The sequence below is a fragment of the Eublepharis macularius genome, chromosome 4 (genome assembly GCF_028583425.1).
Source record: "Eublepharis macularius isolate TG4126 chromosome 4, MPM_Emac_v1.0, whole genome shotgun sequence".
Classification (NCBI taxonomy): Eukaryota; Metazoa; Chordata; class Lepidosauria; order Squamata; family Eublepharidae; genus Eublepharis; species Eublepharis macularius.
In genome coordinates, this window is record NC_072793.1 from 69,487,565 (window position 1) to 69,509,594 (window position 22,030).

Sequence of the window (22,030 nt, forward strand, 5' to 3'; positions counted from 1 at the left end):
GGGTGAATATAACACTACTGAAGTTATTGTAAGAATTATCTCTCTATGTCCTAACCCCCAACTGGACTACATCTCAGGGCTGTTCCAGGTCCAGCTTGCAATATGAGATAATAATAGTAGAGTACATGGCAGGGTTGTCAAACTTCAGCCAGCACCACCCCCACCCCCAACTGTAATATGTTAATAATATCTCTGGATATGAGGCTCATGCATGGATTAGACCCCCTGAAATCCTTTGCAAGGATTTTTTCTGGCCTTGTTGAATATGCATCTCTTGAAGGTACAAAATTTGTGGGGTATTTTTTTCTGAGCTGTTCTTTGTCATCCTCACCTTTTAAAAGGGCTATGCAGTCCATTCACTATACTAAGTGTAAATTAAATTTAATTGTTCAGCTAAGAAATAAAGCTAAAGAGGTGAAAAATAATTTTCATTTCTGTTCCTTCTTTCTTTTCTTTTACAATCTACTATCCTCTGCTGTAGTAACTTAAAATTAGCAGTTTTAAAGACCCTAATTCCTAAGTCTTTATCTTATCCGCCTCTGTTTAAATAATTAATCCCCTTAGAATTAATGTGGTTTTTTTCCTTACTACTGCTTCTTCTGTATCAGAATCCAAATAATCTTGTTTTAATAGAGTAAATATTTTTAAAGCACAGCATTTAAAATTTGATTTCCTAATGTATAAGATTGCTCAGTTCAGAGGTATCTACAAGGTTCTTTCATAGCACTTTTTAGGAAGCAGAGGTCAACACACTAACGTTTTCTTAAAAAGTTTGCATCCCTGTATCACTTTGCTATCAACTAACTCAGTATCTGATTTAATACATATTACCTAACATTTCTTCATTATGAATATGGTTTGGCAGAATATGAGTAACACTATGAGAGATTATCAGTGACTTTTGAATGATATTTGCACTTTATTCCAGTAATGAAGTTGATTGATGGCCTCTTTGTAAAGGTGGGAAGGTACCTTGATATGGATCATTGTAAGTCATTCATCTTATTCCTGTTAAGAAAATTTCACTTTCTTATGTGCTTATTAATTTTTTTATCATACCCTGCTTAGCTTAAGGTGGCTTACCACTAAAATGACAAATAGACCAATAACTAGTTACATGTTTAAAACTCAGCAAATACTAATTTAAATAAATGACACAGAAGAGAGCTAAAATCCAACAGGCAGCAGTAAAGTTTTACATAGTGTTTAAAAATCTAAATTATATAAGGGCAATTATTTTATTATCTGCTGCTATGCTGATTAAGAAAGATACAGCATAAAATTAACTAAAAGCTCAGTGCCAAGAGGAAAATGTGCCAATCCACATAAAAAGTCTTCTGCATGTGTATCATGTGCTGAAGCAGGAGCCACAGACATAAATCAGATGCTCATCCAGGGCAGGATGTGGGCTTCCCCCCACTCCATGGCTATAATTCTGGCACAACTAGTCACTTTATTACTTTATTATCCCTGAACAGAGATAGGAAGAAAATTCAGTCATCAGTCTCACATGATGTGTCTGTGGCTAGACATATAATAGTTGCTAGCCTAGGATCCAGTTCTCAAAATGGAGCAAGATGGGGTGGGATGTTACGTGGATCTAAATCATCCCAGGTGTCATCAATAGGTGTAACACCATCATACTTTGTTACACAGGACAGGATGGACAAACCGTGTGCTGAACTGATTCTGGCCTAAAGAAACAAGACTGTACTAATTTTTTCCTTTTATCCCATTTCTGGCACCATTGTGATCAAATGTTTCAATGCTCCCTCAAGTTAAAACAAAAACAAAACTCCATATATGCTACAAACTAGCCCAACTGGACTCAGGCATACATCTCACTGAAATCACCAGAAGCTATTTCTTGCTGAGGATTCTGTGTCTGGGTATAGAAACGGGTTTAGAAAGGGGTGCACATGAGAATGCAGATAGCAGGAGAGCCTAGACTGCTGCTTCGATCAGTTGTTCCATTACAGATGGATCCACAGATGAAAATGTCCTGGTTGGTGGGTCAAGTTAGGAGCCAAGCATGAGTAGTGTGGAGTGTGAAGAGTGCCCTCAAGTCAGAGTTGACTTATGGCGACCCCTGGTGGGGTTTTCATGGCAAGAGACTAACAGAGGTGGTTTGCCATGGCCTGCCTCTGCAACCCTGGGAGAGAAAGGACAGGATGGCTTCCTAATTAAGTTTGTTATGCATGCCCCATGTCTCTAAGCAATAAGAAGGAAGCACATTCCTAGGCTGATTCCCTTTGGAGGAGAAACCACTGAAGACTCGGGCCATTTGTGTGGCACTTGCTTTACTTACAAACATGTAAGCAGATCACAGGTAGAGAGGCAAAACCAGAGCAGCAAATCTGCTTACCCACATCAAATCCTCAGAAAGAGAGGGAGATCCCACACTCTCAAGGCATTTCAACCAATTCATGGGTCTTTCTGTCCCCCTCTCTGACTCTGCCAGTGTCTAAACTGCCCATTGAAATCAGTGGGATGATTTAGATGCAATTAAGATCCATGATTTCTTTCAAAGGGCTTGAGAACTAAACTGTACATCACACACAACTGTAACTGTGGTCAAATTACCCTTTTAGCCATGGGAAAGCATCTATTTGAAATCATGTGGTAACAAAACTAGGAATGGGGGGCGGCGGGTAGAGCCATGCAAGAGCTGAAGAGAGAAACCTTAAATAACATTACTTGTCCTCCATCATCATCATCTTCATCATCATCTTAAATACTAATAGCCATGTGGTCCCAATGTGCAGATACTTATATCCAAGAATTGGGGCCACTTACACGTGAATAACATTTCCCTACACACTTGGGAATAACTCCAGCCATTCAGAAAAATCTAAAAAACATTGAGAGGGGGAAAAGGGGAGTTTTTAAAAAATATGATACCACTCTTAATGCCTGCACAAAAGCTGCCATTTTGAAGGAAACTGCTGCCCCTGCTGAGGCAGCAAAGATGGCGTTGGGTTCACATGTGCCAGAACTCAGGAGAACATTTCAGAGCAGAATCTGCCCAGGGAAGGGACAAAGAGCATGTTGGAGCAATGACAGCAAGGAAGAGGATCACCAGCTGCAGCAACAAAACACTCAGCGCCATGGGCAGAGAGGATGACTGGAAGGAGGATGCAAGGGCGAGTGGTCCTAGAGGAAGTTGGGGCAGTGGTGTCCCAGCCCTGGGAGCAGCACTGTAGTGGGAGGAGAAGCAGCAGTAAAAGGCAGAAGGGGAAAACATGGAAATGGTTGGGGTGGTCATAGTTGCGTGTAAAGGTGGGAGGGGAACAGTAAAAGAGGGTGATGGACATGACTAGTTCTGGCTCTGCCTCTCCCAGAGAACAGCCAATGACAGCTGGTGGAATGCTGGGACTAGTGATAGTTGGAAGATTCATTAAAGCAGTTAGTGAAAGGGGAGAGCAGGTTTTGGAGTTGGGAGGAGAACAGCAGAGAAAGCTGGCTGATGACATATTGTAACCATCCACTGATTTTGAGAGAGTGGGGTTATAAGTTCATATTTGAAGAAGCCTACACTCAGAGGAGTTCAGCCTATGCTGTGCAGACACGACAGTAGCAGAGAACTACTGTTTCTTCATTGCTATCACTGCCAGAAATTAAACTTTAAAATGATATGATAAGCTCAGTTGGTGAATGAGTTCAGATCATGGGTCAGCATGCAGTTTGGACTACTCAAACAACCCATATTCAGAGATTCTTGAAACCCGTCATCTTGGTTTGGAGTGGGCTGAATCTTTCTGAGCTGTTCTGGAAAATTCTCATAAAATTCTCAGTATTTTCAGATTATCATCTTTATCTTCTTTCCTGTCCGCATTAAGGAAATACCAGAACAAAGATGCTCAACAAACCATAGAAGGAAAATCAGTACTAGAGTGTCTAGACCAGTTCTTCTACATTTTCCTTTTAAACAGTGACTGCTTCGCTCATAACATTTTGTCATAGCAGGAAAAAAGTAAACATCCATGTAGACTGGCATGCTTGGAGATCGCCCAGTCTTTTTCAGTGCACAAACACACACTAGGAAGCTACAGTTAGTAGCATGTTCCCACCCTATTTTCTGGATAGTCTAAAGTTTGCCTTTGTTTTTGCAGGAAATATGTGCAAGAGAAAAAGACCACAGTCCATTTTTATAAGACTTGAGTATTCAGAGGAGGAGGAGCCATTTCAGAAATGAAGCAGTAGAAGATCATATTTTCCCCAGAACTATTTCTCCCTCTGCTGGTCTTGAAAGAAAAAGGCTTTCTGTTATAATGGCCAAGGTATAGGTGCATATTTGTTGTTCTTCTAATGTCACAACATACAATAAATAAACTACTGGTGCAATCCTAAGAACACTTTCCTGGGAGCAAGCCCCATTAAATAGCCCCATTAAATAGGCCCAAATAGGATTCTGAATAGGCTTACGTAGGATTGCTGTGTACAGCCAAGGAGATGAAGGAAGGAAAGATGACCTACAAGTTGACTCTTGGAAGTGCTGAAACTTAAGAATATTAACATTCTGCTTGCTTATTTTCAAATAATAAATGGTTAAACCTATTCAACAATTTTGTTCAGCAGAGTATCTCCAACAAGTCAAGTCTCGTGTCAGGGCAAGAGCAATTTCTCAAATGCATTCGTGCAAGTCCCAGGTACTTCTAGCCCAGTTTTTTGCTCAGTTGTGCCCCCTTTAAGTTCTTTGTTGACACATAAACTGCATCTCCTGGCTTTAAGTTCCATGTGGGGGGGAGCGTTTTTAATCTGCCTGTGCCTTGTAATCAAGTTAATAATAATTTTTCCTAGAACTGGTTACATGTGGTATAGTTCTGTTAAATTATGCAATTACTGTAAATAAAATAGGGAGACATTGTTATTGCACGGGAAATTGTGTTTTGTTGCTGCCATACTTACCGTGTTGCTCCATATTTTGTGCTAATTACTTAATTTTGGAGCCATGTCCAACTATGAGGGATTGCTTATGTATACTGAGGAGGATAAGACACGCATCATCTCAGAAATGTCCTCCACGCCCTTTTCTTTTGAAGATAGTACTAATACTATGGATACTGATTGGAACAATTTGCAGTTTTTAAAGAAAAAACAGAAACGGTACCAATTGCATGCGGGGTCACTGATTGAATATTGTAAAATTAATAAAATTCCGAGGGGTCTCCGTATACATAAACCACCTGGCCTCTTTCGAGACCAGGAGGAATTTAAAAATAGATGGGCTGCAGTATTGAACAAGTGTTCTATGGATTTGATGCTACTATTGGTGGAGACAGCACAGGTTGAGGTTAAAAGCATAGGTAAGGACATTGAAGCCCTAGAGACTAAGCTCAAGAATAGCTTTGATGAGGAACAATTTAAGAATAAGTTCAGAGATATTGAAAAACAGGTTAATGACTTTGAAAACAAGATGAAGGAAGTCAAAATGAAAAAATATCAGAGGGACAACAGGGACTATGCTATGGGACGTGTTTATAGTTGGTGGAATGAGGATACTACCAAGAAAAAGAAGGTGTCCTGGTCTCACCCCTTAACCTTTTCTTCTGATTTGGAGACTACCGAAGGGGAGGATACTGATACATCACTAGAGGAAGGGATGTCCACTAGATCTATGACCACACGACCAATTAGGAATACACGGAATTATGAAAATAGGGGCCGTTTTTTACGAGGGGGCCGGCCCAACAGGGGGAGACGGACTTGACATTAGGGAATGTGGAGTGTGGGCAATCAGACCTAGTGGTCAATCTCTCCAGTAGGACCCTTTCAGATATGGAAGTAAGAGCTCTTAATAAAGGGCTTGGGTTTGTACCAACCCCACATTACAATGATTTTCAGACCAGGATAGATGTCTTTAAATTGATACGACAAATCAAGTTAAAAGCCTTCTTTGATGGGACAATGACAACACAAACAGAGACAGGTATATATACACGTTCCACATTTAACCCCACTGTTAATAATGCCCATATCCAGACTTTTGAGAGAATGTTATTGAGGGAAATTAGCAACATAGAATCTAGAGTGAACACTGAATATAATAACTTACCAAGAGGGGAGAGGATGGCCCTGAGAAATTTAACATCGGATAACTCTATCATAATAAAAGAGGCGGACAAGGGGGGTGCCATAGTTGTTATGGACAAAAAGGATTACATGACAGAGATAAATAGACAACTCAGCAATGAATTAGACTATAGGGCTATTCCCACTGATCCAGTAAAGAAGATCAGTTTTTTGATTAAGGTAACATTGGATGAGGCACTGGCATTAGGATATATTACAGAACCAGAGTATAGGGGGTTAATTAATCCTTCCCCCAGAACACCGGTGCTATATATCCTACCAAAAATCCACAAGGAAGGATTCCCACCGCCGGGGCGTCCAATAATATCTGGAAGTAATTCAGTATTGGAACCCCTGTCAAGATATTTGGATCATTTTTTGCAGGGCTTCGTGAGAAATTTACCAACTTTCTTGTTGGATACGGGCGATTTTGTAAGGAAGTTTGAGGGATTTAAGTTACCACCTGGGGCAATATTGATTACTCTTGATGTTGCCTCATTATACACTAATATCCCACATGAGGAGGCACGCCTAGTAGTAATGGAGACTCTGGATCTGAGGGAGAATCAAAGACCACCTACGTTTTTCCTTATATCTCTCCTGGAAATAATATTGGAGAACAATTATTTCAGAGTGGAAGATAATTTTTTTGTTCAGATTCGAGGCGTCGCGATGGGTTGCTCTGCGGCACCTTGCGTGGCGAACCTCTTTATGGGTAAACTGGAACGTAATTTCTTTTGCAACCCTGCTTGCAACCCCTTTTGGAAGGACATCATTATATTTGTCCGTTTTATTGATGACCTCTTTTTGGTGACAAATGGGAATGTTGATACCCAGAAGTTGGGAGAGTGGATGAATGGGGTACATCTGAATATCAAGCTCTCTTGGCATGCAAGCAAGGAGTCTGTGGACTACTTGGATGTGACCGTGTATAAGGGGGAGAATGATACTCTAGCAGTACGACCATTCAAGAAAAAAACTGATAAAAATTCATTATTGCACTATAAATCTTTTCACCCTGGCCATTTGAAGGCTAATTTACCCTTTGGACAATTCTTAAGGATAAAAAGAAATTCCACTAGGGATTTTGATTATAACATTGAGAGTAATAGATTACAGGAGAATCTCAAACAACGGGGCTATCCAGAGAGGGTATTGCTTATAGCCAGACAACGTGCTAAGGAGGTAAATAGGAAAGATTTATTAAAATTAAAGGAACGTGCAAAAGTGGAACGTCTAGTTGGAGTCTTTGACTACAGCAGCAGGGCTAATGCCATTAGACGGGCAATTTTGAAGTACTGGCCACTTGTTAATGAGATTCCTGGCTGTGAAACTCCTCCACTAGTAGCATTTAGAAGAACACGGAACATCAAAGACCTTATTATTCATTCCGATTTAAGTCATAACGTTAACAAGGTGGATACTGGGCTGCCAAAAGGCTTATACAAATGTGGGAGGTGTAAACAGTGTTCCTTGATTATGAGCTTAGATGATATGAGACAGATGGGGATACATACTATACGTGAGTTTGTTAATTGTAATACTGAGGGAGTTGTGTACCTAATAAAATGTCCATGTGGATTAATGTACGTGGGTAGCACCATACGTTCTGTCAGAATCAGACTTAGTGAGCATCAATCTAGAATAAAGAACAACGTATTAGAAGCCCCATTGGTTCCACATTATCAGGAAAAGAAGCACAGTGAGATGGATATGAGCTTCACTGTGCTGTTTAAGACCCATAAAAGGGGTCATGAGGCAGCAATAAGAGAGCTTCGTCAAAAAGAGACCCTTTGGATTTATAAACTGAATAGTCTCATACCTAATGGTTTGAATATAGCTAATGACTTTACCTGTTTTTTGGGCTAGTGACCCTCAGATTGTAGATCACTTTAAGAAAGGATAGTATACTAATTGGGCGTGGAAGGGCTGTTGTAGATAAGATGATTATGAGATAATGGATTGCAAATGGTGAAAATTGGAAAACTGATGACTAATATGGAGTGGTAGCTGCATGAAACTTTGAGTGAGTACATGTGATATTGATTGTATATGCAATATTTATTGCTGTATTGTAAATGTAAATTATTGTAAGATGGTGTGTAATATGTGTTATTGCATGTTTTTCCAGAAACTGTGTTCTTTGAGAAAGAGTTTGGAAACGGATACAATGGTGATCTGGACCTTCCGTTAGAATAATGATGTCACAGAATTATCAATGTACACCTAAAGAATACACGCAAAGGTCTACTTGTAATCTGTGAACTACACAGTTTATTGGAACCAAATCTTGGACTATACCCAACTCCAGTTGGAATATAAGGCGAGCTTGTATGAAATAATTAATGTGTACATGGTGCTAGGAAGCATTTGCACTTTAATACCTGTTGCAATATTAATAGAGCACTTGAAGCACTGGACACTTTATGTATGGACTTTGGAGCATATATGACGCCTGCAAAATAATTTTTCCTAGAACTGGTTACATGTGGTATAGTTCTGTTAAATTATGCAATTACTGTAAATAAAATAGGGAGACATTGTTATTGCACGGGAAATTTTGTTGTTGTAATCAAGTTTAGCTTTTGCCAGAGTTTGCTTTACCTGGTTCCACTGGATTATTATTTTATTCCACCAGTCTCTAAGGTCTCCCCACTGTCCCTTGGTATCTGTTTCCAGCAATGGCATCGGTTTCCCCTCGAACCCCTGGGTCACTTGAAAGGGGGAGGCTCCAATGGAGCTATGTACACTGTTATTGTAACAGTATTCTGCATAGGACAGGAAAACAACCCAACTGTCTTGTTGATAATTAATATAACACCTCAGGAACTGTTCTAGTATTTGGTTAGTCCGTTCTGTTTGTCCATCAGTTTCGGGGTGATGTGACGAGGTAAGCCCCTGCTCAATTCCTGCTACTTTCATAAGCTCCTGCCAGAATTTGGCCACGAACTGGCTTTCATGATCAGAGATCACCTTGCTGGGAAAAGAGTGTAAACACACCACATTCTGCATAAACAAGGTAGCCAGATTTTTTGCAGTGGGGAGCTTAGAACGGGGTACAAAGTGAGCTTGTTTTGAAAACAAATCTACCATCACTAGAATCACAGTCTCCCCTTTACTAGGGGGAAGGTCAGTGATGAAATCCATAGAGATTGTAGACCAGGGTCTTGGGGGAGGGGGTTCCAGCAGTTGTGGCAGTCCTGGAGGCCCCCCTCTTTCTTCCCCATTAAGCAAATTTGACAAGTGGTCACATATTGGGAAATGTCTTTCCTATCCCTCACCACCAAAATTGCCTCTAGGCTAAGGGCAAAGTTTTTACAACCCCAAAGTGCCCTACCAACTTGTTATCATGGCATTTTTTCAACACTTCCCCACGAAGGGCTTCTGAAACATACAGTTTACCATTCCTATACCAGCACCTATCCTCCCCCTTCACAAGCGGTTCTTGCAAAGTCTCTTCCCTATCCTTTTCCAGTTCTGCTTTAACTTTCTCCAGCTAGGGTTGGGCAGGGCAGAGAGGAGTTTACATGCTTGTTGTCGCATCTTTACTGCCCCTCCCAGTTGGGCTGGTGTGAACATAGTGTCAGTAACCTCCTATCTCTGGCTTTTGTGTTGTGGAAGACAGGACAGGGCATCTGCCGGGAAGTTTGATTTCCTTGGAAGGTGCTTGAGTGTGAATTAAAACTTGGAAAAGAACTCCACCCACCGGAGTTGCTTCACTCCCAATCGTCAGGGGGGGAATCAGAGGGCTTCTAAATTTTTATGATTGGTCCACACCTCAAAAGGTACCTTTGCCCCTTCTAGCCAGTGCCGCCAGGTGGAGAGTGCTAGTTTGATGGCTGCACCCACTGCTTCTTTGTCCCACATAGACAAAGGCCTCTCACCCTCTGAAAATTTCCGAGAGACATAGGCACAGGAGTGAAGTTTTCCCTCTGAGCGCTCTTGTAGGATCACACACATACCCCATTGCTGTCTGTGTGTAAGGATCTGCCAGGTAACTCTCAAAAACACTGCATGAGTTAAAGAACTTTATTGATAAGCTGCCAGTTTCAGCTCTTACTCCATCTTTGACAGGAATGGTGTTTCTCTACAGGCATAAAGCATATATAGGATTCTAAACATGGGTGAATTCCCAAATCCCCACCCCCTTGAGGTAACAGTCAGCTAAGTTCAAGAGGAAGCATCTAGGTAGGAAAAAGCGGAGCTGATGTAGGAAAAGTCTCACAGTTGTGGGTGTCCCAGGCTCAGGCAAGAGGAGTATAGGAGAACATACAGATAACAGTAGAGAAAGCCCCTCCCTTGCATACTTTCACCTCACAGTCAAGAAATAGCTTCAGCCTTTAGTTATACCCATAGCATCAGAGCACAAACAAACATTACATAGGGTCTTGTTGGGTATGACAGGTGAATACCTAACGATCTCATTGTTGTATTGCAAGATGTAAACTGTGGAATGTTTTGAAAACTTTTACTGATTCCTGATTACAAAAGGAGGAATGAGGGTCTAAAACTCCTTACAAATGATGCCAAAGAGACTGCTCTGACTTAACCATGTTTGTATATGCCGTTTCATATTTTGCTATTTTACTTTATTTTTATGATAAATATTATAAAAAGGAAGCATTGCTTCAATACCTCTTTTAATTTCTTAATGGAGACCTAATTCTCATTGAGAATTCTCCCCCTTTTTGGTGGGCAAAAGGCTGGCTACCTTAGGTAACTGAGTAGCTATACAACATAGCCATCCTAATTTGTGAGTGGCCAGGCCTCTTCAAAAGGGATGCCTGTGCAAACCCAAACTGTGGGGAAGTGCTCTGCTACTGCAGCCATTGATCCATTGCTGCTGCAACTGCTGCATAGGGCTTGCAAATGGGTCCCAGGGCTTCTTGGCCAGTTGATCCACAGACCACAGTAGGGCAGCTACCAGGCATCCCAAAACTACAGCAGTGCCCTGTCCCTGAGGGGAAGGGAGTCCCTGGCAAGACAGTATGTTGACAGCGCAGTGTAGGGCTGCAAGCATCCTTGCCACCCATAGGCAGGTCTCCCAGGGACACTTCCCTGGGGGTATGCCCCATTGCATGATATGGGGCGTTGTGCTGGGAAGAGCTACCTCAGGCCATCTCAACATGAACACAACACTGCCCTTGGATGTGGGAGCCTGCATTACTGGAGCAGCACCCAGCCTCATGCAAGATGAATGGAGAAGGCAGGTGGGGATTCCCTGCCCCTGCTTACCTGGCAGTGAGTGGTCACCCCTTTGGCTTTCTACCGCCAAGGTCCAATGTTACGTGCTCTTAATCCGCACAGCAAAGAGCTGTGAGATGGAGTCTGTGCAGCACACCCTACCTACAGGTCCTGTGGGCTATCCTGGCTGAAGTTCATGTAGTGCTAGGGGGACTGAGGGGTTGTCTGCTGCTGGGGAGGGAGGTCATCAATTTCAGCTATAGTTGGCACCCTTTGTTCTGCTGGGGCTTTGGGGTGCGATCATAACTGGGGGGGCAGTTGGCCTTTCCCACTGCATGGGTGCCTATGGGCTATGCCATATTTCTTGAAGACATAAGCATCCACTGGAGGTGGGGAGAGGGAGGGGTGTTCTCAGGCTGCTGTGGCTCAGAGAGCCAGATAACTCCAGACATGTCCCTGATGCCAGCACAGGACCTTACACTGGTATCCCACCAGTAGACAGCCACAGTGGAGCTGCAGTGGTGACCCGGACTGGTGTGGTGGCATTGGAGGCTGTGTTGGTGTAATGCCTGCTTATGCCAGCATATCTTGGAGACATGCTGGCATATGACCTAGCTTTTCACTCCCCCCCCCACGTCCAGATTGCACTATCAGAGCTCAGGCCCTCTTTTTATACAGAGTGCAGGCTTCTTTGGGTCCATATTCAAGCCAGATTGTCATTACTTATTTTATTTACCTCATTTATACCCTGCCTTCCTCCCCAATGGAGACCCAACACAACTTACATTATTCTCCCCTCCTCCATTTTATCTTTACAACAACCCTCTAAGGTAGGTTAGACTGAGTGTGTGTGACTGGCCCAAAGTCACCCATGGCAGAGTGGAGATTTGAACCTGGGTCCTCTAACCACTACACCATGCAGGCTGGCTGCAATTTTGCAGTTGGCTACTGCCTGCTCAGTCTTATCCCAATGCATCTTCCCCCTGTGACTTCTACCCCCGCCCCCATCTCCTAACGTATGTTTATGAGTGAAAGAAGGTCCGCATTTTAGCAAGTAGAATAGAGTAACCCACGTGCAGGAGAGGTAAAGTAACTCTTGGCCTTTAAGAGAATAAGAGCTGAAGGTGGAGCTTTTCTCAATTTTCCTTAATAAGTAGTTCTTATATCTGCAAAGGGATTGCAGTTGTGCTAGCAAACCAACTGTGAAAATGGCTCAACCATGAATACAATCAAATTCTTAAAGTGCACAATGGTTAAATGGGCAATAAACTGTAATAGGGAAATCTCAATGGAAGCTTGGGAAAAAGTATGGAAAAATACAGTTAAAATTTCAGCATGTATCACAGTGCGTGAAAATGTTTATAAGATGATGTATAGATGGTATTTAACACCAAAGAAGCTGGCCAATGGTAATAGTCAGATGTCTGATAAATGTTGGAAATGTAAACAACATGAAGGTTCATTTTATCATATGTGGTGGTCCTGTGAAAAGGCAAAACTGTTCTGGGGGGATATAGTAAAGGTTATGTCGGATATTTTACAAAGGAATATAATTAAAACCCCGGAATTGTTGTTATTATGTATGAATCTAGAAGACTTTGATAAAATGGACAGAATTATGGTATTTTATATGATTACGGCGGCCAGAATGTGTTATGCACAGTTGTGGAAGACTCAGGAGATACCATCTATGGAAGACTGGATTTTGAAAGTTTTGAACATGGCAGAAATGGACAAATTAACGAGGAAACTGAAAGAGCATGAAGTATTGGAATATACATTTAAGTTGGGAAAAATTCAAGAAATATGTGGAGAAAAAGTGGGACATGAAGGGGAAATTGTGGTCTTTGGATAGTTGTTAAGGGGGAGATAGAAACTTACTTAAGGTTAAAAGGGGGTATATTTTACTATATTTTATTGGATTAGTATAGAGTTATAGTATTATAGTATTATAAAGTTAAGAGTAAGATATGGGAAGTAGTAAGGTTGAATAATAAGGTTCTATAGGTAATGATATTTTAGTGATGTAATAGAAGTAGTAGAAGTCTTTTAGTTAGTATATATACCTATTATACACTTATATATTTTTATACTCTTAATTTAGATAAGTATTATATTAAGATAGTTAATACAACTATATAGATTAGATTAGTATATATTATATAGTTATATATTATATATACTATTATAGACTTTAAGAATTTATAGTATATACTCTTTAGGTTAAGTTGGGTATGGAAAACTGTTGGGAGTCACTAGAAAAGGGAGGGGGGAAATGTAATGGGATGGAAAATGATAATGATTATTATGTTTATGTTTGTAAACCCATCCAATAAAAATTCTTTAAAAAAAAATTCTTAAAGTGCACAGTACAACAATATACAAAAGTATGTCACTTTAATACAAAAATCAAAGAACTTAACATCTACTCTCTCTTAAGGTGCGCTATGCAATCTTTATCAATGGTTTTGTAGATTACACGGATACAAACATCAGTATCCACTCCATACACTTTTTTCATTAAGAGTTTGAAATTGACAAAGTCCGTGTCAATGAAGTTATAATGAAGAAAGTGATCACACCGATTTCTTTTCCTTGTACAATTCAAAGCCGAGGCTAGGAAAATTAAATTCTATAGTGAATTGCTCAGTCTCTTTACCAGGAGAATCCCTGCAATGGAACTGGCTCACATGGATGCTGTCTCCCAGGCAGGAGAAACATCGAGGTACCCAGTCTCGAATAGAATTCACAGCCATCCTGAACCTCTCAATAGGATGCCAGATCTCTGGGTCGCACTACAAGTGACAAATGACACTTGCCTGGCAAGTGAACAGACTCACGTGTATTCCTCCCTGTTCACTTGCCATTCACTTGCTCTCCACTTGATCGAGTGGAGCGCAAGTGAATGGCAAGTGAACAGGGAGGAATACACGAGTCGGTTCACTTGCCAGGCAAGTGTCATTCGTCACTTGTACCCTGTGATTCCAATTGGATTGAGAGAAGTTCCATAAGCATATGGAGTACTTGGAGACATCTGCTAAAAGAACCCTCTTGATAAAGGGAACACAAAATGGGAGGTGCTGGTGTCCTGTTGAGAGGTTCTGGATGGCTTCCATTGCAGGGATTCTCCTGGTAAAGAGACTGAGCAATTCACTATAGAATTTAATTTTCCCAGCCTCGGCTTTGAATTGTACAAGGAAAGCAGTGTGATCACTTTCTTCATTATAACTTCATTGACACGGACTTTGTCAATTTCAAACTCTTAATGAAAAAACGTGTATGGAGTGGATACCGATGATTGTAACCGGGTAATCTACAAAACCATTGATAAAGATTGCATAGTGCACCTTAAGAGAGAGTAGATGTTAAGCTCTTTGATTTTTGTATTAAAGTGACATACTTTTGTATATTGTTGTACTGTGCACTTTAAGAATTTGATTGTACTCGTGGTTGAGTCATTTTCACAGTTGGTCTGGAAGATTCCCTGGCTGACTCTTCTTTTGTACAATAAGCCTGCATGGTTGTAATAATATTAAACAACAGTAGAGGACGGTCATTCAGGACCATTACATTTTGAAACCAGCAGAGGGCAATCCCATATTAAAAACAGAATTGCTGCTAGTGAAACCCCAGAAGACTCACAGCTATGTTTTCTCTTTGCAATGCCTTCAATGTGTCTGTTCTCTATTCACATAACCACTAATGATATAATATCAATTTAATAATATAATAGCAATCTAATATCAAAGTCCTACACTTTGGAGATAATATCGCAAACTGGTAATCTGCGAATAGGGTAATTTTATCAGGAGGCTCTTGGAGGCTCTACCAACAATATTGTGAAAGTTTGCTGACAGTTTCAGTCACTAGTAAAAGTCCCATTACAGTAGCCCAATTAAGCCAGATCTTGGAAGCTAAGCAGGATTTGCCTTGGTTAGTAATTGAATGGGAGATCTGCAACAAAGACCAGGGTTGCAGAGGTAGACAATAGCAAACCACCTCTGTTGGTCTCTTGCCTTGAAAACCCAGTAAAGGATCACCATAAGGCAGCTATGACTTGCAGCACTCTCCACCACCACCAAGAGATAGAGATAGTCTGTACTTTAAAGCTATGCCTCTTTTTTTGGATTTTTTAGGAATATTACAGCCAATGATATCATATATTAGATTCAGTACTGAACCCCAGAACCTCTGAATCTCAACACAGCCCCCCAAAATATGATATAAATCAGCACAAGCAGACTGACTCCTCCAACATGTATCAGCTGGTATATCATAAACCCTATACAGTTTGCATGGAGTTAGATACCAGCTGAATAATATCTTGAAAAAACGTTGTTTACAATCTATCAAAATTAACTTCTTGGGTAGTTTCCCAAACACACTCATCAATCAAAATTTCTTCTCCCAATATCTTTTCTCATTTTGACAAATAATTATTCAGTAGTGGTAACTGGTTTAAAATTAATGAATACTAATTGGAAATCTTTCCAGGTGTCACTTCTAATATGATTTTTTCATAAGGGGTTTTTAATCAATGCTGGTGGTATTTATTATGAAGTCCCATTATAGCATGTCTTATCTGAAGGAATTGATCAAACTTTGGTCTTATTCCTTCCATCTTATACATTACCTGTTCAAAAGATAATATTCTTTCTACTCTCTCAAATGTTGTCAGGTCTCTGCGTTTTTTAAGATAATGTTCAGTGCAATACTATGCAGAATTACTTCTTCTAAGCCCATTGAAATCAATTGGATTTCACTGATTTTATGTCCCAAATGCCCACCTTATTTCCAACACTGGTGGTGAACCCAACTAGGCTTTCATTATTTTGGATGACCAGCTCAGATCTGATTTAGGTATAGGGTTAATAAACTTAATAAACCCTAAGCGTCTAGATAGCTTTCCTATATCAAATTATTTAACTCCTGGCAAGAGGTACACCACAGATAATATTTTAGGTTCGTTACTGGGTATAGTACACAAGTAATACCATCACAGAATCTCTGTTTCCATTCTAAGCCTCTATTATTACAACATGATTATTTAGCATTCTTAATAACCTCTTGATCAACAGAAATCATATTGTCCATTATAACGACTACAAAGACCATTAAGGAGAGCAATCACGAGTCCAAAAAAAGTATCTTACCCAAAGATAAGAAGGTCACAGGTAAGGATCCTCGTCTAGGAAGAAGTTACCTATCAATTTAGCTTGTCATATTTATAGGGTTTTAAAACCTTCTCTTAACAATAGCTGTGTCTGTCCCGCTTTAAAGGGGTGAACATTCTTGGCAACCCTACGATCTTATAACTTCAAACTCCAGATAAAGTTATTCCTATTTGAAACATCTTCTTAAAATATATAAAAAGTGAGTTCATTCTTGCTACCTCTTATCTTAAAAAAGCTATGTAAAATTTAGCAATTACAAGTTTCTAATACATCTGAATAGCTTTTGGCCCTCCCCCAATACATCTATCCTTGAATAATGTTGCCATCCTCTGTGAAGTTAGAGATTCCTGCTGTTCTCAGACACTCCCTGCACCTGGGCATTGGTACATCGTATATATCGATACGAGTCAGACAGCTCTTCTAATCCACACAAGGCCATACAACTGTGTTACTCCATTGTCTTCCAGGTTATTGTGTTCTAGGCCTCTAGACTCCCTTTGTGGCTGTCTAGTTATGGAACTGGACTGGCCCCGTTTCTGTCTGCAAAGACATTTTTTATTGTTTCCTTTGTCATATCCAGCAACTGTTCCCCTACAGTTCTAGCTATAGCCATGATACCCTGTTATCCACATACAGATCTAGAGTGCTTCCCCATGTGGGTGATGCCGTTTTACTGAGATTGTCACACTTAGCAAAGGAGTTTTTGTATGGGGTTTTGCTCCATGCTTTCCTCTCACACCTGCCATCCCCACCCCTACACACACTGGCAAGCTTTTTGCCAGTTTTGTTACGACACTCCAGCGATTTATGTATCTCTGCCAAAAGGAAAAAAAGACAAACTTGGCAACGATGGGGAGGAATTGTGGGTGCAATGGGAAATGGTGCTGGATGTAATGCTGAATGTAGACAAAGAGGTGCACTAACCCACTACTTCTCAGCCACACTCTTCTAAACCCACTTTTGGCACAATCTTTTACCAAAGAACGTCCTTTTTGCATGGATGATTTTTTGCCGCTTTTGGCCCCCTACCTCTTCAGGTTTTCTTCTGAATTCCGGACACTTAACTGCCCCTTCAGATTTCAATGTGGCGTTGCAAAGGTTCTCTTTGTGCACAGACAGAAAATTCAGAAGAGAACCCCTGAAACACCGCATTGAAATCTGAAGGGGCAGTTAAGCGTCCAAATGTGGCAAAAAAATGCCCATGCAAAAAAGGCCTCACTTGTGAGCCCACACAGTGAAGTCTGAGAAAATCTGGAGGGCAGGGAGGCTGCCCTGCAATATTGTGGTGGAAGCTCAATTTAAAACCACTGCAGTTTGGAGGCAGGGGGAAACACGGAGCTGCACTTCCAGGTGGAAGTAGCCTCAATTAATTAATTAAAGCACATACAATTCAAGTTTATTGAACTGGATCAGTGCTAATTTTTGACCCTGTGGATTAAATTAGGAAGCGAACTGCAGCCTGTTGTTAAGTAAGGCATTACCAATACACTCAGAAAGTGCTGAAAGTCCCTCAATTAAGTGATCTCTTTAATTTTAAAAGTGCTCTGTCAGAGCATAGTTTCGCCAATGACTCAGGAAGGCAGAAGCGCCCCAGCAGCTACGACTTTCCTTCCCACGTTTAGCAATAGCAGGGGATTTCCCAGATCTTCGCTTGAAGGACTCGTCTTGGAAAAAAAAGGATGAAACTCGGAGAACCCGACCGAGGCTCCTCATCTGCAGGGTGCGAGTATTCATAATGCTGACTAAGCCGATATGGTACCTTCCCATTCACTTATGCCTGTGGGACGATAACGAGCTATCATTTAGGGTGGGGCGATGGACTTCCGAATGAAGCCGTGGAGAATAGCGCTGGACGCGTGTGAACTCTCATGGCTTCCTCTAGATGGCGTGCTGTTCAAATCTTTCTGGCTTGACCCGTGCCAAAGGGGGATGTTCTCTAGCGAGTCCAACTATTATAGACTATACTGAACGCTTAATGTTACGTTTTGTTTGCATTTTAAAGATGATCTCACTTGCTTTTTGCTGGCTGTCTTTAGAAGGACGAACAAGGGAGCAAATAAACGAAATTCAGGTGCTTTTCGGGAGGACTTTTCCAGAGCGGGTGGATTTCCCCGGTCACGATCTGGAAGTTCCAAGATCTTTCCCCACTGGATTCGTGCCCGCGATTGACTCACTGCAAACATTACAGCTCGGTTGTGTCTCTCAAATACATACACCACACGCTCCCACAGTGCTGTCTGGACACCTGACTATGCCGGAGGGGGTTTGGGGCGGGGGGGGGGCAAAAGATTGGGTGATTTGAGGATATTAACCTCTAGAATATCGAGTGTCTCAGAGCATGGGCATAGCCGTTTTCTCACCGCTGAGAAAGCATAGCTCGCCTTGGTCCCGCAGCCAAGGTTTTACGATGAAGACTTTGAACCTCTGTATTGGGAGTTTTACACCTGGCATCAAAGATCACGCCGTAATTACAGGAATGCTAGGAAGGAATCCAGACCCGCCCGTGACGTGAGAGCACCACGAAGCGTGCGCGTCGGCATTCATTGACAGTAATCCTTTCGCTCGGATCTCTTTAATGAGGAATATGTCAACTGGCCTCACAGAAGCTGGGAAGGGATTCGAAACCTCCTCCCCTTGCCATACCAATATACGAAAAAGAATTCTGTAGGCGTCTTCTCCCATTCGTAGCCCTCTCTGTCCCGTCGGGACTCTCCCGGGAAATTTCCCACCCTTGGCCGTCTGTTCCTTTTGCAGCATTTTCTTTGTTTTTCGCCTCTGGCGCCCTCTGCCGACCCCTCATCTGTTATTTCCAATTCCTGGAATTAACCTCGGCTTCCTTCAAAGCGCTCCCCTTGCAAGAAACCGAAACTTAACGTCCGTGAGTTGCGGGAGCCTCGCCGAGAAAGGGAGGGAAGCTCACGAACGAGGTGTGTGTGTGTGTGTGTGTGTGTGTGTGGAGACTGCCTTTAACCGAAATACGAACAGCCGCTCTTGTGCCCTGACTCGTTGCACAGTTTTGTAAATCACCAGATTTCCTGCCAAGGCAGAGCGCGGGGGCCGGAGAGAGGGAGGGGGGAAGAGGCAGAGAGCAGCGCGAGGTAAACAGCAAACGAAGGCCTGCGACGGCGAGGGAGTCCGGAGTGGAGGCCCATGGCTGGGGCAGGGTGACCCTCTCGCTGTTTACTTTGGCTCAGAAAGTCTGTGGGACCATATGGATGTTTAGTGTTGATTAGGGAGAAGGAAAGCAAAGGAAGGAGAGAGGAGGAAAGAGATGCAATGATCTGGAGAGGGTCAAAAGGCAGGTGGCAAATCACCGTAAAGATAAACAAGGCCAGGGCCGCTTTCGTACCGGCTGTTTAACCCACTTTGGCTTCTGAAGGCAAATGGCTTTTTTTTAAAGTTTGCACGCATCTGAAGGATAAAGCCTATTTCTCTTACAATGCAACAGGTACATAGCAGGCTCCTCACAGTTTCCCTGCCCCAGCCCCCAAACTGCTGCCACCACTGGACCACCAGGGCTTACTTGTTAAAAAAAGCACTGGAATATTGTTATACAGCTATAATATAATACCAATAGGTGTACCAGGTTTTCAGAATTCCTAGCTTTCATTTTTTAAAATGTATCTAGCCTCTTTCCATTTTATCTCCCTTGAACGAGGCCCAAAGCAATTTACAGCAATAAATACTATATATTAAAACTGAAAAAAACATTGCAGAGAGATGCCTTTCCACTTACATTTCTGCAATAGAAGGAGACTTACTCTTTTTTTTAAAAAATGAAAGTGGGAACTAAGAGAACATAGTATCACTGTAAGGATATTCTAGTACACATTTTTACAAAATTAAAAAGTTTTCAGGAGGCAGGGGGAGGAAATGGTCACTGTGAAAAATGGCTGCCATCTCTGTGGGAAAAGCTAAATTTTCTGTCCTACACAGTAGCCATCTAGGCTTTACTGTGATCTTTCCCAACATTTCAAAACAGGTTTGAGAATGATCAGAGAAAAGTTAAAGACATCTCAGGGCCAAGCTACAAGTGACAAATGACACTTGAACAGCAAGTGGATTGAGTGGAGGGCAAGTGAACAGGGAGAAATACACTTGCCGTTCAAGTGTCATTCGTCACTTGTAGCTTGGCCCCCAGAGTAGGCTTTCCAGGTGCTTGCTGTGGCAGGCAAACTGGTGGTTTACTCCTCTGCCTGCCAATTGCCCACCACCAGCAGGCAATGTGGAGAAACAGGTGGCACGCGTGCTCCCAGCCAGCGCACAATGATGGCACTTCCAGAAGTGGCGTATTGTGCTGGCTGCATGAGTTTTCCCTCGCTTCACAAGTAGAAATTGGCCCTGTGTGAAGCTCAGCAGCAGCACTCCAATGCCCAGCGCAATAACATCACTTTCAGAAGTGACATCATTGCATGCCTGCCAGGAGTGCACACTTTGCATGTGTGCAAAGATTGAAACCCAGTAAGTACTAGGCCCATTCCTCCTGATGGTTGTTGGGGAAATCTGGCAACCCTACGCAGGAGGTACATGAATGTACCACAATGCTGTGTGAAAGCAGGAAAAATGTGCTCCTCAAAAGCATTGAACACAGGGCAGATAGCCTGTGTAGAAATAGCCAATGAAACTTTAATCCAGGTTTTCCAAAACCTGTATTGATCCACATTTTTGTTGTTGTGCTTTATCTTTATGGTGTGTGAAAATATGTTTGTCTTCAAAAGTCACAGTGAGTTGAAAAAGTCTGTAAGAAAGGGACCTAAGGATGTTTTTCTTTAGATGTTTTGTTCCTACTTGGCTTCCTTACTGCAGTGCCCTTTTGGGGAGCATCCATACAATATCATTCTGTATTCACTCGGCTGCTGAAGTTAACCCCACTTTGCTGGAATCTAGTCAAAGTGCCTCTGGATGCCATGTGGATAGGTAGGTGTGCATTTTTGTATGCCCTGCACACACTGGCACCATTTTCATTGCCTCAGGCACATGATCATTTCCAATACACTCACCCCAAAGAGCATTTTTAGATTTAAAAAAAATGTAATTGCTAGATTGCTATAGTGTTATACAATAGCATTGTAACAACAAGGCTTGCGGGGGGGGGGGTGGATACTGTCCTTTTAGGGTGACCAGTTAGTGGCTGCCAACTGGCAAAAGTCCAAGAGAGGTGGGGACATGGGGGGTTCTGTCAAGCGCCATCAATTTTTATTATGTTATATTATTTTTCTTCCTCCTGCTGCAAGAGTAGAGGCAGGAAACAGGAGCTGGGGGAGAGGGATTCCCTGTCCTGGCAGGAAATGGACAAGCCTGCATCCTCCCCTCCCAGTTGTTAGCTCTTGCTCCTCCCACTTGGCTGCTTGCAGTGCTACTACCTCTGCTTGCAGGGTTCATACGGCAGTGTGGGAATAGTGGTCCTGCTCTTTCTCCTGTGTATAGCGGAACTGCCTTTGTCCACCCCCACTTGCAATACTGCTGCCCTCTCCTGCCTGCCTCATTCAGCAGCAGGGAGTGGCCTTTCTCACTCTTCTGCCCCCCCCCACTTGCAGTGTGCCCTCCTCCTGCCTACCTGCCTGCAGCACCATCCTGACCTGCCTGGCTCACATAGCGGT